This window comes from Triticum aestivum, chromosome 7B (assembly GCF_018294505.1).
Source record: "Triticum aestivum cultivar Chinese Spring chromosome 7B, IWGSC CS RefSeq v2.1, whole genome shotgun sequence".
NCBI classification, from domain to species: domain Eukaryota; kingdom Viridiplantae; phylum Streptophyta; class Magnoliopsida; order Poales; family Poaceae; genus Triticum; species Triticum aestivum.
In genome coordinates, this window is record NC_057813.1 from 564425129 (window position 1) to 564431986 (window position 6858).

A 6858-nucleotide genomic window follows, 5' to 3' on the forward strand; every position below is an offset into this window, starting at 1 on the left:
TCGAGCTAGCCGAGCCCCGTGTGCTCGTGCGGCCCGAGACCACCGCACCGACCTCGCCCGAGCTCGCCGTCGCCGGAGATCCCCTTCAACGCCGTCGCCGCCTCAGCTCGTCCCCGACCCCGCCGGTGGCCTCTACGGGAGCGCTGTGAGCCTAGCTACTCCTCCGACCCTCCCTCTCTCATTCCCGAGCCATGTAGCCACCGCACGAGGATCACATGCCCGCACCGCCGCGGATCTCGTCGCCGACGTGCTTCCGGCCACCCTCCGGCCACAAGCTGGTGTCCATCTTACTCACCGAGTCCCGCAGCACCTAGCTAGCCACTCCCCGAGCCTCACCGACCCTTCTAGCACCAAGTTCATCTTCGGCCGAACCCCGGTGGCCGCCAAAGTCGTCGCCGGCGCCAACTCCGGCCACCCCGACCCCAACGGACTCCACCAAGAGCTGCGGCTTGTCCTCAGCTCCACTCCGGTGGTCTCCGCGACCCATTTGGTGGCCGAAATGGCGAAAACCACTCCCGCCGCCGCGTCGGGCTCGCCGGCGGCTAAACGCCGGCGCCGCTGGCATTGACTTTGACCACGGGTGGGCCCTGGTTGACTCCCCTGAGTCAATGACAGGTGGGGCCCGGCCCTGTTAATTAAACAGATTTAGTTTTAATTAAACTTTAATTAAAATAATCACCCTGACATGCGGGACCCACTGTCAGGTTTGACCCTGACGTGTTCCGTTGACTTGCTGACGTCACACTGACGTCAGGCTGACGCAATAATTGATTTTCTGGAATTATTCTAATATAGGAAATTCCAGAATATAATTTAAACTTCAAAAATTCATAACTTTTATTCTGTAACTCCAAATCAGACAAATTATATATGAAAAATGATCAGAAAAATCCAATCTATCCATCTGTACTATTTTCATGCATGACTAAACAAGTTAACTTGATGTTTAATGCAGAACAAGGAAAAACACTTTAAAGGGCCATGTTTGAGTTTGAAATTTGAATCTTTGATTCAAATTGGTTCAAACCCTTCTGGTCTTAGTTGCATTAGCCCAACACCCTCATATTGCTATGTTTCATGCATGCATCATATTGTTGCACATTGTTTGGTGATGGTGGTATATCGGTGTTCTTGCGGCAGGATCTGCCTCCGAGGAGTACCGTGATTACCCTAACAAAGAACCGTATCAGTGCATCGAATCATCAGGCAAGCAACCAACCATTTGATCATATCGATACAATCCCATGTTCTCGCTCCTGCTCTCTTTTACTGCATTAAGACAACGCGTTTCAAACTGCTGTGTGCTACGGTAGTTGAACCCATTTCCTCTGCATGACCTGTCATTGCCACAATAACTAGATGAAACCCACTAGCATGTGTAGGAGTTGATTGAGCCATATGTATGTGTTATTCCTACCTTGCCATGCCTGCTATGCTTAGAGTCATGTCAGGTCTGGTTCATCTGGGTGATGGGCTAGAGTGAAATGATTATGTCGGTAATGAGAGTGGTGTGGTGAACACGATTTGGTAAAGGTATCGATGAGAGGCCATGTAGGAGTACATGGTGGGTTGTTTCATTGAAGCCGACCTTAAGCACTGAGATCTGTATGTGTGATTTAAGAGCCAGCTACTACCATGCATTGGGCCCGAAACCAATGGACCCTCTCGGCTTCTTATTCACCCTAGTTCTCCGTCCAGGAGTTGCAAGTAGTTTCTGGTGTTTGTAGCCTACTGGAGGCCGTGGACAGCGCTGACCGTAGGGGTGGGCTGTGATGCGGTAGGTACGTGGCACGGTGTACCGAATACCCGTTAGGTATCTCGGGAACCCTGTTCACATCGTTCGGGGCCGTATGGGAAACCTCGGCCGGACTCCCTGCGGATGGAACCTGGATAGGCGATAAACCTGGACTGGAGGCTTAGGTGATTAGGTAGGTCGTGGCCGACACCCACGTCGGGCTTCCGCTTGAAGGTTGCTGAGTACATGTCGTGTGAACGACGGTAAGAGGTGAGAGCGTGTATGAAGAAGTACACCCCTGCAGGGTTATCATGATCTATTCAAATAGCCGCGTCCGCGGTAAAGGACTACTTGGTTGCCTATACAGTTCATAGACAAGTAAATGGAAACTGCTAAAAGCCTCAAGATAAGTGTGAGTGCCGAGGATGGCTCTTCCATAGGGAGACAGAGGTGGATCCTCGGTAGTGTATTGAAGTGGTGAGTAATGGACTCGTGTGCGCAAAACCATTTCAAGTTGGAGTCTCGTAGGTTAGCCTAGCCAAGAGTCAAAGCTGGCTTGCTGCAATAACTCCACCAACCCTTCTTGATAATATGCATGTATGTAGGTTCTGATGTAAGTCTTGCTGAGTACCTTTGTACTCATGTTGCTATAATTTACATTTTACAGAAGACGCTGCAACCCCTTCTGATGGGTTCTACGGAGACGTTGACATCAACGAGTAGGCTAAAGGCCCAGGTGGTGATCCTGAGCTTGTGAGGGACCATGTAGTATAGCGAGGCTTTCCAAGCCTCTTTTATTTTACTAGTTGTCGGTACTCAGACAAGTTACTTCCGTTGCTGGTTTGTATGATTGTATGACTTGAATGCTGGGTCGTGAGACCCGTACCTTTGTGTATGATATGTATGGCTCCCTGAGCCTTAAATAAAGTACTTGTGTCGTAGAGTCATGTTGTGATGCTTCGTTGTATTTGCACATATCGAGCATATTGTGTGTATGATTGAAATGCTTGGTATGTGTGGGATCTGACTATCTAGTTGTTCATCTTTGGTAGCCTCTCTTACCGGGAAATGTCTCCTAGTGTTACCGCTGAGCCATGGTAGCTTGCTACTGCTCTGGAGCACTTAGGCTGGCCGGCATGTGTCCTTCTTCGTTCCTGTGTCTGTCCCTTCGGGGAAATGTCACGCATTGAGTACCGGAGTCCTGTTAGCCCGCTACAGCCCGGTTTACCGGAGTCCTGCTAGCCCAGTGCTACAGCCCGGACCCACTTGCTGATGACCGACACGTTCGAAGCTGGGTCATGGATGCCTGTCCCTGTAAGTCTGTGCCACTTTGGGTTTACGACTAGTCATGTCAGCCCGGGCTCCTTATCATATGGATGCTAGCGACACTATAATATACGTGAGCCAAAAGGCGCAAACGGTCCCGGGCAAAGGTAAGGCGACACCCGTGGGGATACCGTGCATGAGGCCGCAAAGTGATATGAGGTGTTACCGGCTAGATCGATGTGACATCGAGTCGGGGTCCTGACAAAACTTGACAGGAACAGTGCCGGCCACCTATTCGATGAAATGATTTGAGCATGTGGAAATTTTTTCTTGAGCTGAAACTTGGTGGGATGGCCTCTTGATGCATCCAGAGACTGCCTGAATTTCTTCAGAATTTTTGGAAAAGGAAAAGAATGAAACACAAAGGCTAAAAGGCAAGGCGATGAAAGGAGGCAAGGTGATGGGCCCTGATTGTATCCCCATTGAGGTGTGGAAAGGTCTCGGGGACATAGCGATAGTATGGCTAACCAAGCTTTTCAACCTCATTTTTCGGGCAAACAAGATGCTAGAAGAATGGAGACGGAGTATATTAGTACCAATGTTCAAGAACAAGGGGGATGTTCAGAGTTGTACTAATTACCATGGAATTAAGCTGATGAGCCATACAATGAAGCTATGGGAGAGAGTCATTGAGCACCGCTTAAGAAGAATGACAAGCGTGACCAAAAATCAGTTTGGTTTCATGCCTGGGAGGTCGACCATGGAAGCCATTTTCTTGGTATGACAACTTATGGAGAGATATAGGGAGCATAAGAAGGACCTGCATATGGTATTCATTGACTTGGAGAAGGCCTATGATAAGATACCGTGGAATGTCATGTGGTGGGCCTTGGAGAAACACAAAGTCCCAGCAAAGTACATTACCCTCATCAAGGACATGTACAATAATGTTGTGACAAGTGTTCGAACAAGTGATGTCAACACCGATGACTTCCCGATTAAGATAGGACTGCATCAGGGGTCAGCTTTGAGCCCTTATCTTTTTGCATTGGTGATGGATGAGGTCACAAGGGGTATACAAGGAGATATCCCATGGTGTATGCTCTTTGCGGATGATGTGGTGCTAGTTGACGATAGTCGGACGGGGGTAAATAGGAAGTTAGAGTTATGGAGACAAACCTTGGAATCGAAAGGGTTTAGGCTTAGTAGAACTAAAACCGAGTACATGATGTGCGGTTTCAGTACTACTAGTTGTGAGGAGGAGGAGGTTAGCCTTGATGGCCAGGTGGTACCTCGGAAGGACACCTTTCGGTATTTGGGGTCAATGTTGCAGGAGGATGGGGGTATTGATGAAGATGTGAACCATCGAATCAAAGCCGGATGGATGAAGTGGCGCCAAGCTTTTGGCATTCTTTGTGACAAGAGAGTGCCACAAAAGCTAAAAGGCAAGTTCTACAGGACGACAGTTCGACCCGCAATGTTGTATGGCGCGGAGTGTTGGCCGACTAAAAGGCGACATGTTCAACAGTTAGGTGTGGCGGAGATGCGTATGTTGAGATGGATGTGTGGCCACACGAGGAAGGATCGAGTCCGGAATGATGATATACGAGATAGAGTTGGGGTAGCACCAATTGAGGAGAAGCTTGTCCAACATCATTTGAGATGGTTTGGGCATATTCAGCGCAGGCCTCCAGAAGCTCCAGTGCATAGCGGACGGCTAAAGCGTGCGGAGAATGTCAAGAGAGGGAGGGGTCGACCGATTTTGACATGGGAGGAGTCCATTAAGAGAGACCTGAAGGATTGGAGTATCGACAAAGAGCTAGCTATGGACAGGGGTGCGTGGAAGCTTGCTATCCATGTGCCAGAGCCATGAGTTGGTTGCGAGATCTTATGGGTTTCACCTCTAGCCTACCCCAACTTGTTTGGGACTAAAGGCTTTGTTGTTGTTGTTGTTGTTGTTGTTGTTGTTGAAAAGAATGAATTTCACCGAAAATGGCAAATCTGGTCCAAACTTGCAGCAAGCAATTTTTGAAAATTTGGAACTGTGGACTACAAGATCTTGATGGATCTAGGTTGAGGGCAATAAGGACTAGCCAGGGGAATTTATTTGGAACAAAAACTCAAAGGAAATCTAGTAGTTCCTTTGTAAATCACTAAGGTCCAAATAAATGGTAGAAAAAGATTTTTTTCAAAAATAAATAGAATTAAAATCTAGGGGAAGTTGAACTTTGCTGGACTTGATGCTTGACTTGACCCAAAGTAGGGAGGTGGGTTTTGGAAGAAAGTTTTCTACATAGGCCATGGCAAGAGAGTACTTTTGAATAGGGAAGGAAAAAATCCAAAAATTATAGGAATTCTTTTTAGTAAAAGGATTTGAAAGGTCCACTCAAAAGTATTTGTGTTGAGCCAACCCAAGATGAAAAATCTTCAAGACCAACAATGAAGGTTGGGAAGAACCCATAAAAAATTGTCTTAAAAGAATTTTTTTGAGGAGGAGAGTCTTTTTTCTAAATAACCTCCTTCCAATTAATTAAAGAATTTGATAAAAACCAAATCAAAATTTTTTGGAGTGTTATACCGCAGCGCTCTGCGGGGCGCAGGCTGCTTGAGGTGCGGGATTGAGGTTACCTTGGGCAAGCGGCACGGCATGGGCGGGCCATGCCGCCCAGCGGTCGGAGTTGGCCGTCGGGTCACCGGACGTGGAGGCGGTGAAGCGGCGGAACACAGGACGGAAGAAGGAAGATTCTGGCGCACCCCTACCTGGCGCGCTAAATGTCGGATGTTGGGTTCCGGCAGACCCTTAAGGTTTGAACTCTGGGGTGCGCCCGAAGATCTTCCCCCTACCGATCCACGTCCGATCACCTCATGAGAATCTAAGCTAAACGATGAACAACACAAGGGACACGAGATTTAGACTAGTTCGGGCCACCGTTGTGGTGCAATACCCTACTCCAGTGTGTGGTGTGGTGGATTGCCTCAGGGGCTGATAATGAACAGTACAAGGGAAGAACAGCCTCGCGAGAGGTGTTCTTGAGCTGGTGCGATGAACTGCTTGGATGAGCTCGATCGCCTCTCTCTCTGATTAGGACTCTGTGAGATCTCCAGATGCCCTCTACTGTGGTGGCTAGCTCTATTTATAGAGGCCCTGGCCCTCGTCCCAAATATTGAGCGGGAAGGGCGCCAACAACGGCCATTTTGAAGGGGAACATCTAGTATAAGTTATCCTGACTAAAGTTGGTCTTCGGCTGCCAAAGGCACTGGTGATGACGCCATCTTGGGCTCCACGGTGACCTCCATCCTGCCTCTCTGCTGGTCTTGGTCTCGTTGCACCGAAATGGCATCCTTTGCCTGATGCCTCGATACTCCACGCATGTGCTTGCCCCCTTTGCACCAAAGAGGGAACAAGGGCACTTCACAGGCCGGCGCCCGCCTGGTCTCGATCATCATTGCTTGCGTCATGAGCACCACGCGAGGTACCCTGCCTTGATATCTCCGCCTTCTCGCGAGCCTGCATTGTGAGGCCGTTCCTGAGGAAGTCTTGTGTCGTCCGCCCCACGAGGCTTCGCCCCTCGCGAGGGTCTTGAGTCTTGCACCGATGAAGATAGGACATACTGGGCCACCACTTGAGCCATGCCGATGCCCGCAGGCAGGCAAGTCTGGGGACCCCCGTTCCCAGAACACCGACAAAGGGGGGATTCCTACTCCTACTAGGAGTAGGTTTCCCCCCTTTCCTAGTCCAACTAGGTGGGGGAAGGAAGGGGAAGAGGAGAAGAAGGAAAGGGGGGCCAGGCCCCCTCCCAGTTCAGATTGGGCTTGGGGGTGGGGGGCGTCCCTCCTCTCGGCCGCCTCCTCTCTCT